Source organism: Lycium barbarum, chromosome 1 (assembly GCF_019175385.1).
Source record: "Lycium barbarum isolate Lr01 chromosome 1, ASM1917538v2, whole genome shotgun sequence".
In the NCBI taxonomy this organism is placed as follows: Eukaryota; Viridiplantae; Streptophyta; class Magnoliopsida; order Solanales; family Solanaceae; genus Lycium; species Lycium barbarum.
The window spans coordinates 21,339,391-21,350,704 of record NC_083337.1 but is presented as its reverse complement, the minus strand read 5'-3'; positions in this window follow the sequence as shown (position 1 = coordinate 21,350,704).

Sequence of the window (11,314 nt, the reverse complement as noted above, 5' to 3'; positions counted from 1 at the left end):
AATATTTAAATACCTCATAATATTACCTTCTTATCATGTTATCCACTTTATGATACGATAACACAAAAAACACGAGGTGTAATATTATCTTGACGAGAACGTCATATACCAAATGTTCCCTTCATATGGCAAAGATTGATCATTTCAAATTCTCTTTCTTACGCCCCCGTCCCATTGAATAAAGAAGTACTTTTATCGTTATACCTAAGAATTCTTACTTCCTCATGCCTTATCACAAAATCTCTTTTCCTTTCCTTATCCTCGACTTCTCTTCACGTCTTAACACGATCACTATCTCTTGTCAACTCTGATGATCGTTCCAAACTTACACTTGTTTCCATATACTAACGTTTATACTCAGCCACTACTGGATCGTTGACTTGCCTTAATACACTCGCACCAACCAAACTATCCTAATAACATTGACGATGCTGAACTTTCCCAACCAATCACACCTCGAGTAACTCGATCTATTTAAGTCATAATTTCACTTCTGCGGCTTCGGACCAACCAATCGCTAAAAACATGGATACCATGTGGTCCTATGTATTGTCACTTCACTTCCCAAGAATATCACAAAATAAATGAGTATTAATCACAACCTCACAACGGAATATTTAATCGTAGCTGGAACCTGAACCTGGATCACGCATCACGTACCATACCGTGCCTCATCATATCGACCACTCATTTACAAATTCAAGAATGCATCCTCACCATCTGTGAGAGAATAGAAGTAAAGTCATATACCGAGTTGATTAAAGTAGCACGAAAGAAATGAAAGAATTGGAAGTTTCCTAAATGTCTTATAGACTCTTGAACATAAATACACAGCTCATCATACCGATGCGCAATACTCTACCAGACATGCTCTTGTACTTGTAAGACTGGTAACCTAAGGCTCTGATACCAACTTTGTCGGGACCCAACTCGTGGGACGAGCAGGCACTCACGTTAACCCCCCTGGTGGCCGAACCCTTCCCCTAACTTATTTTATTTAAAGAAAACATACGAAAAATAAGGTAAACATTAGCACCCGTAATATATATATATATATATATATATATATATATATATATATATATATATATATATATATATATATATATAAGTTCAGAAAAACAAGACATAACCCCAACAGATCTAGTTTCAAACACGGTACAAGAGCCACTATCATAAACAAGTCTAATGAATACTAAGTCTAAAAAAAAATACATAAATGTAATCTGTCTATGAAACCAAAGTAGACAAATAACGCAAGAAGGGGATTTCGGGCACGATCTGGCAACACTCACCGCAGAATCTCCTGGATTAGGCCTCGGGATCACTTACGAGGCTGATACATGGATCCTGTAACAAACTCTGCACTCAAATAAAGACTACAGTAAGAGTAGTATCAGTAGTACACTAGTACTGGTAGGTATCATAGGCCGAAAATAATTAGTTCACATATATAAAAGACAGAAACGAACAGGTAGACAGATAAGCAATCAACACATAACCATAATAATCAAAATTTCCAACAAATAGTAGTCAGGAAAAATCTCAAAAGTTCAACTCATAGGTGGAGTCACTAAACCACAATTCTACCAAGTCAATATTCAGATCTTCACCACAACAACAGTTCGACAATCAATACTAAGACAGTTAATTACAAGGAAGTGTCTCCGGGTTACGGATCTAATCCAAAAGCCCACCCTGGAATCTCTGTCACGCAGACTCGGATCACCCTCGACGACAAGACTAGAACTAGTAACAAACTCTATACTTAAAAGAAGAGTATAGCAACATCAGTACAAACAACACGTACTGAGTAAGCATCATATGCCGACTAAGATTAGTTCACGCATACAAGCATTAAATCAACAAGATAAGCAGATAGACACATAATACTCAATCCAAGGTCAGAATATATCCCATAACTGAATCACAACCTAAGAGGGGGCTTTTAAACCACAAGTCTATCTGATCACAATAATTTCAATCAATAATCACAACCCAAGTTCTGACCTAGGCAGCGTTATTACCCAGCGTTCTAACCCAGTCCATAATCAGATCCATGCCACCATAATAATACGAACCAACCATACCAAATCAGAAATAAAGAGTCGTATGATAATGTATGATAATATGTAATGATGTGCAATGCAATAGCCAAATACCTCAAACCTGTACACACATGTTAATGGTATTGTTTGCCCAATAGTCATGACTTGTAAGGAACCTATGGTGTCTATGTACTACTCGCCCCGGAACTGACCTAGGATCACGAGCCCATAATTAGGCCACATCCTCACCCCTGTAAAACGTGTATATATATGTATATATATATATATATATATATATATATATATATATATATATATATATATATATATATATATATATATATATATATATATATATATATATATATATATATATATATATATATATATATATATATATATCAAGATAGGACACATCCTCACCCCCTGTCAAATATGCCTTTTAAACATATAATGTATGCAAGAATGAGTATTCAAATATGGTTCAAATGGTGGATCCTCCAGTGTGAAATAGCCATAGAGAAATGGCGGATCCTCCAGTGTGAAATGGCCATAGAGAGGTCTGGCTGGTTGGGCTATTTGACGGACCGCAAATTGTTTGATGGTCCATCAAAGTGGCTGTCAAAGTATGTCGGCGGGATTTTAAGTAGAGCTTTATATTTCATTTTTCCCCATTTGGATTCATTATTCCCCCATTTTAGACCCTAAAGCTCTCCAATACTCTATCTCTAAGTTTAAGTACTAATCCATAACAAACCCAAGAAGATCAAGAGATTCAAGTGCTAGAAAGCTCACTAGGGTTTGTAGAGTTCAAGAATTCCTTTGGTGTTGAAGTTGGAGGTTTCACTCTAGTGGAATAATTTGATCTAAGTCTTGTTCTTGCGTGATTAAGGTAAGTTTTTACATCTATTGCATGTTGTTAAGGTTGTTTTATTGTTATAAAATTTGGGTGAAGGAGGAAATTTAAAAGAGAGTTCAAATATGAATTTGAGGGTATTTTGAGCAACAAATTAACTTGAGTTATAATCTTTGGCATGTTATGAATACAATATTATTATGAGTGGTAATAATGATGATGAGGAAGTGTTGTATAAAAGTATATGTGGAGTTGTGTTGAAATTATTGTTATGGGTTGATTATGAAACGGAGTTTGGGGGATTAAATGGGGCATAACCTGAATGAAGTCTCTTAATTACGGTATTGTTGATAATGTTATCGTTGATTTGGAGTTGTTTGGAATTGGCTAGAAGTGGATGAAATAAAGGAAATGCTGCCCCGTTTTCGCTAGCTTTACTCTAGTTTGAACTTAAGAGTGTTTTTAAGACTTAACCGTAGTATGAATTCTCTTGAATGTAGATTTGCGGGCTTTGGAGGAGAATGTTAAGTAACTAAGGAGCCTTAAAGGTATGTTAAGGCTAATCCTATCCTTTTTCAGGCATGATTCTATTGTTGTGGACCTATACATGATATTCATAATGTCTTCCATGATGACACTATTCCTAGAAGGGCTAAAGCTCATAGTTCTTGATACTCTCATGATATCATTGATCTCATCCTACGATAGTTGATCCTTTAAGGAAAGATATGGTGGTGATGATGATGATGATGCTGCTTTTACTTATGTATTCCTATATGTGTATATATAAAGCCATGCTGTGACACTAAGCCAATATGGCCGAGTATAATATCTATTGCGCGCACACCACTGCAGTTGGGTATGGACAACACCGAGCCTTGTTATGGCCGGGTACACATCACACCGAGCCCATATGGCCGGGTACGGTATCATTATGTGTACATGTATGAAACATTTTCTTTAGAGAAAGGTTAAGTAGGCTTGATGAGCATCTTATGAGGTATAAATGATTCATTTATCTTGCGTCATTCTCCATGCTTTTATCATGTTACTATTAATCTTTTACATACTCAGTACATTGTTTGTACTGACGTCTTTTTATTTGTAGACGCTACGGTCATGCTTGCTAGTAGACAGGGAGACAGACCAGACCATTAGGCTGCTTCATTAGAGATTGCGTAGAAGTGCTCTATTTGATCCGGAGCTGTAGTAGTTGGTATTATTGTTTTGTGTACATACATAGGCGTGGCAGGGTCCTGTCTTGTCTTTATGATACAACATACTCTTCGTAGAGGCTCGTAGACAGATGTACATAGCTGGATATCTCGTAGCCTTATCGGTTCACATTTTTGTATATCAATTTTGATAGCCTTGTCGGGTTGTGTATACGGGCATAGTTAATGATGTTTATATAGATGTTCCTATGTTCGATGGAACTTGCGTCTTTTGGTTTTGGGGTGATTATGAGTTAGCCATGTGGCTCACCTAGATATGATTATAAGAGTATGATAAGAGGTGCTCGGTAAATTAGCTCCTGGTGCCCGTCATGCCCTCCAGTTAGGTCGTGACAATTAGAAATCGAGTCTAACATTACCCATATTACTATACTATGATAAGAATAGAAAATAACACTTTAAAAGGAGCCGTAGGCCCACAAGGGCAAAAGAAAAAATTTCAAGTTGGAACAGGTCAACCCCAAGCTTAAGGAACCCAAACACTAATTATCAACACAACTAGTCCCATTTAGCATCAATTGCATCATTAGTTGGAAATACCCAATTTAAATAAATCCTCTAATTTTCCATAATTAAAACCCCAGAATTAAAGAGAGATTCAACTTAGCAACTAGTTTCCCAATGATTAGAAGCTTAGAAATCAAGAAGACTTCCTAAAAAACTCATTGGAATTGAAAAGGGTTCACACAAACACTTACGGTTTATAACCCATCTTCCTCAACTTAAAAGAGGAACACTACTAAGAATTCCTCTCAAAAATCATCAATAAATCACAAAGGTAGCACGCGGAACTTGCCCAAGGAAGAAATCACCCAAAAGCTCTGCCAATCGCCCACAACACTCTCAAGGTTTAGATTTTGTGAATGGTTTGAAATTACAAAAGATATAAGATTTCTGTTCAGCTATTCTAGCATCCACGGACACCTTTTTTGCAAATGCGGACTCACCTCCGCGAAGAGTCACTCGCATATGCGGAGATACTTGATACCTCACCTCCTCATGTCCATTGGACAAGTCCCGCAGAGGAGAGCCTGCATAGGCAAATACATATCCGCAGAAGCGGGGCACCTGAAACTAGAAAAAGTCTGGCTTTTTACCAAGTTCAACTCAAAACCTGGCATCCATTTGAGACCTCCCAGATACAAAACAAATATGCATACCAAAGTAAACACATACTACGAACTCACTCGTGCCTTCAGAATTCCAAACGGAGGTCATCTCGACCCGGTCAACCCACAAAAACCCCAAAATCAAGTTTCTAACCAAGCAACCAAGACTTGCCTGACTACCTCAGGAATCATTCCACCCATCTCCATAAGTCAAGCATGTTCTAACAGATCTAACTCAGCCTCTCGAACCGCATCTACAATTTGCTGAAAAGAAGAACCTGTGGCAGCTATCTGTGTGGCAATCAAACGAAGTGAACAAATCAATCCATTGATGAACCTCCTTACCCTCTCAGCCTCATCATGAAGAATCATCAATGCATAGGGACTGGACAGGACCCCGCCATGCCCCAAATATGTGTACAATAGAATATACCAATAAAAAATAACTCTGGAGAAATAGAGTGCTCCGATGCATCTGCTGATAATGCTCCTAGGGATATGGACCGTGTCCCTGTCTACCTGCAGGAATGAACGCAGTGTCCAAAAAACAAGGACATCAGTACGAATAATGTACTGAGTATGTAAGACAGGAATAATGACATAATAAGGACATAAGGGACATGAGATAAATAGATAACCTGCACATACTATTGCCTCATAAGGCGGATACCATGCATGCTAACTTTTACTTTTAAAACCACATCATAACATATGTATACATAAGTAAGCATATCTGAGTCATATATCATTACTAGCCCGCGTCCGGGGTAGTATTCTCACGCCGCCCACTAGTGGTGACTGCTCAACCAAGTAGGCCCGACGAAACTATCATCATCCATGAGCCGCCCACTTACGCCTAGCGTAGTGGTGTCCACCCGGCCAACTAGGCCCGGTATAATCATAGATAAGAATAAGCATGCATGTGAGCCCAATCAAAGCCACAATCCTATCGGAGTGACGTAAGGTTGGTGACCTTTGACTGTATTATGGAACGTTTGTCATCACTATGTCTAAGATTGAAGGAGCTAATATTATAAGGTGCGACAACAACAAGAAATAACATCAATGAATTCATGAAATAAGATTTTTTACTCATAATAGCATCATCTCATAAGCTTCAGAATCTCTAAAAAATAGGATCATCATCATCATCATTATCATAGAACATATCTTGTCTCAAGCTCATGAGAGACTCTTAATAATCTTAGACTTTCAACTTTGGGATGTAAGAAGGTCATGGAAAATTATAGGGAAGAAATCACAATGTAAGAGTCATGCCTTTGAAAGAAAGGAAATAGCCTCACATACCTTTACGTCTTATTGGCGACTAAACGTTCTCCTTCAAAGCTCACGACTCTACATCAAGAGAATTCGTACTAAATTAGCTCATTTAAAACATTTTCAAGTCTAAACTAAAGCAACTAAGGGCTAACAAAAATTGGGCAACATTTCCTTTGTTTCGTCAACCTTCTCCAAATACTAAACAACTCCCAAAAATCGACAACAACACCCAAAATATCATAATCAATAGATTTCTTCAAATTAAGCTTTGTTTAATTCTCAAGACTCCCTCTCAAGACCATCCATAATTATAGCTACAGCACACATCATATCCCTTTTCATATAATACTTCCTCAACGTCACTAATGTCATTTACGACAAGAGTATACTCACGGCATAGCAAGAATTATGACTCAAGTCAAGTTACTATTCAAGAATATCATTAAATCCATGTTTGAGATTTGTATTCTTCTTCCTTCCTTCATTCAAGTTACTCCACAACCAAATTCTCTTACTAACATGAAATTGATGTAAAACTCACCTTTTATTGTATAGAATATTCTAGAACTCTCAAGAAGTGTGAAGGAAGTGGGAAATGAAAAATAAGAACTTGGGACTTGCATTTATATTTGCAAAAATTTGACCCGTAATGATTTTATACGAACATTTATACGGTCCGTATAATTTTATACGGTCTATATAAGTGACAGCATAAGTCCATCAGAGACTGGTCCATTTTGTGACTGCTATACGGACCACTATACGAACCGTATAAAGTTATACGGACCGTATAGTTGGTCGTATAACTCACCCTTTTTCCAAAAATTCTCTTGTCAATTTGTTTGACCTCTGATCCTTATGGAACGTTTCTAACACTTGTTTAACACTTTATTAGCAATCTAAGGAGCGTTATAACTTTTCCTCAAGACATTATTATATCAACATTTGCTCCCTACTTTGCAAACCCTTTCCAAAACACGACTTATATTTTACATTCTTCAACGAACTTTCTTCTCTTGCCTCGAATGTCTTTGAAATCTTAATTAGCATCGTTAGGTGCCCCTTCTTACTTGTAGGGACATCATACACGTCTTACCCTGGATTAGTCTACTTATCGTGCAACAACATGAAATTCCGAGGTGTAACATTAGTGATATATCATGACTATGATATTGCGATACTTTATTGAACGGTATTGAGATGAGATTCAGATTTCATTTTGGCTTATTGTGTAGCCTTATTATTGATATTACTTGTGTGCCCTGGGTGGTACTGTTTGGGATCAAATTGGTTGCTGATATTACATTGCATCGTATTCATACTCATTTTCATGATTCATTGATATTGCATGGTTTTAGTACGGATGATTGTAAGTGAGAGTGTGTAGCCTACAAGGTTTAGACCGGAAAGGATAAAAGAAAGATGAGAGTTCGTGATTCGAGGTCATTTATCGAAGCAAACTAAGTGTACGTTGCTCAAGATTTCTTGCCTGGTATGGATGAGTTTACGATGCTTGAGGTTTCTTTCCGGGATCGAGAGAGTGCTCATGAATTGAGGTAACTTTTTAGAGTGAGTGGTACATGGACTTCGTGGGTCCCTTATGGGTTGTGCTGCCGAGATGTGATTTTCCATCGTCGGAGTACATGTGTATGGTGCATATGCATTGCATTCAGCATACATACATTTTTTGCATTATATTGCACCTGTTTGGTTTCCTGTGATATGTTGTGATGCAGTTGTGATATATTGGTTCGGAATGATTGTACTCAGTAATGAATACTAGAACGATGAGAGAACATTCCTTAAAAATAAGAATGAATTTTATAGTGATTGTTGACTAGTGATAATTGAGCATTATTGCCTATTGTATGTTATATGAGCTATAAGGTTAGTGTTAATATAGTTAAGCAAATGAATCCCTAAGGATGAGTTAATGGTAATAAGAACCTTATACTTTTTGAAATGGGCGGTAGGTGATGTGTACTGTTGACTTAGTTTTGCCTACCATGATTATTTGTAAATTCTGTCACCATTGTGCTATTCTAATCATTGTCCGCCTATGATGCTTACAGTACTAGTGTTATATTGATATTACTCTTGCTACATCCCTTTTGGGGTGTAGAGTTTTTCAGGATTTGATTGATTGGAGTTTTCCGGAAGATGAACGGTGCCTTTCTTGAAGGCCTCCATCATTCTCATTCATAGATGGAGGTTGAGTCTTCATATTCATTATTATAATTAGTCTTCGATCTTAGTCACTTTTGTAGTAGTCTTGACCAGGTCATGGGAAATGAGTAGTTGTTGTAAACATTTCCGCTATATATATATATTTGATTTTCGCATTTTGATTATGTTATAATTTGGAGATTAATGAACCTCGTTCTTTACTTGCAAATGATTTTGTTTTGGGTTAAGGGTTCGCCTACTGGGGCGGGAATGGTAGGTGCCTGCGCGATCCTAAAATGGGTTGTGACAAGTTGGTATCAGAGCTTAGGTTACTGGTGTCACACCCCAACCTTGGTAAGGCGTGACTGGCACTCGGCACCCTACGGGAACCGAGCGAACCAAATTGTGCTCACGTTTTCTGTATCTCGAAAGGCAACATAAGACCAAGGTACCATAAACCATAGGGGAAAAAGTCCAAAAGATAACATACTTACGTCTTCAAACTAATCTCAAGTGCATATGCCAGTAAGGCTATCCATAATAATAATACAACATAGTATAGGTCGAGATGATTATAAGACATCTAACCGTGCATATATGTCTACAAGCCTCTACAGGAGTACATGACATAAAGTTGCCGAAATAGGGCCCCGCCATACCCATGCAAATGCATATGCAGCCATGCTGACTCACAGGGCAACTCTGAAACAAGTGGAGTGCCACGACTCTGCCTGCTGAGCTGGTATCCTTACTGAAAGATCCGTCAAGCTGTATCTCAAGACCTGCGGGTATGAAACGCAGTGCCCTCAGCAAAGGGACATCAATATGAGCAATGTACTGAGTATGTAAGGCAGAAAGTGCAACAAAACAAACATATGTTAATTAGAAGAAGGATAAGAATCAACCTCGCATTTCTGAACTACCGATGGAAATCTAGCATATGTATACATACCTTTTCATCTTCTTGTAGTCTTTACTAGGTTTGTATACCCTACCATGGCCCTGGTTACCTTATCATCAAACATTATCCAAACATGTGTTGCGGCGTGCAACCCGATCCATATATGATACATGTTTCTCTATACTCTCGCATGCTTAACTATTGTTAGGGATAGTGTTGGGTCTCTATCTTACTAATCATCCTGTACTAACTGCCCAACTGATCAGTGGTAGCTGCCTGACCGGCTGCAGCCCGGTGGTAATAAATTCCCGTCTGATTATCGCCCGACGGTAGAGCGCAATTGCCCGACTGATCCGCGGTAACTGCCCAACCGGCCGTAGCTCGGTGGTGACTACCCGACTGACTGCAATCCAGTGGTAAATATGTATATCTTCCAAACCGGCCATAGTACAGTAGTTATAACTACCCAACTAGCCGTAGCATGGTGGTAAAATACATATCTGCCCAACTGGTCGTAGATGAGCAGTAAATATAATCAACATCATGATCAAACCTCTATGAGTAACCTCTATGCACTTCTCATGGCCGCCATTTATTCGCTAATGTCCACATAATCAGATAAGACTTATAACACATCTCTGGGTCACAACATATAGATACATGTGCTGCGAAAGGTGCAGCCTGATCCAACCTCTCATATTGAATCCCTTTATATAATTCTAGTACTCATTCCTTATCTATTCACTTCTAAGCTCTTCTCGTGACCATCAATTATCCGTCAACGCTTATATTGTCTTATAAAACTCATAAGCATATTTCTAGGCCCTTAGGACTTCTTCCTGCTTAACTAAACATTAGCCAAATCCTGAGATACATCATAAGTCTCTCTTCTAGTATCAAATACCTCATTAGGGATCCTTCGCTAGCACTCTATTCATGTCCCACAAAACATTCCTTAAGACACATTCCTAAACTCGTTGGATTGTTATTACTATGGAAATATCGTCATCGCTATATCTCACCATGAAGGAACAAGTATCACAAGGTGAGATCAATCACAATGAATAATTTCAAAGGTTGTGAATAAGCTCAATAATATCATGAGGATCAGGAGATTCATAGGCTTCTAGCATTTGTGGAAGCAACGATATTACAGATATAGTACAAAGGTTTATAACAAGGAATCATGCCTTTAGAAAGAAAGGGTTTAGCCTTACATACCTTTCGGTCTTCTTAGTCACCCAACGTTTATTCTCTCAAGCTCGTATGTTTACATATAAATCATTCATACTAGCATTAGACTCATTGCCACACGCTTGTCTTAAGCATTTAAATGAGACCCCTTTTAGAATCTGCCGAAATTCGAGCAGCATCTCCCTTGTTTATATGTCTAGCCCGAAATCATAATCCAATAACCAACAACAATAACAACAATACCAACATTAACAACAATATTATCAATACCAATATATTCCATAAAATATCCCACACGACATTTGTCCAATTTTCCACCAACAAATCCACTATACAATTATTCAACAACTTTACTTCCATAAATAAACTTATATCCATATCAATAAAGAGAGATCCATACCTTATTATCGCTAGAACCGAGATATCTCCAATATTTGCCTTGAATTCCAACCAAGATTAACCATAATACGACAGTATAATTGAAACTACGCGCTATCCGAACTTAAATCCGGAGATTATACTTA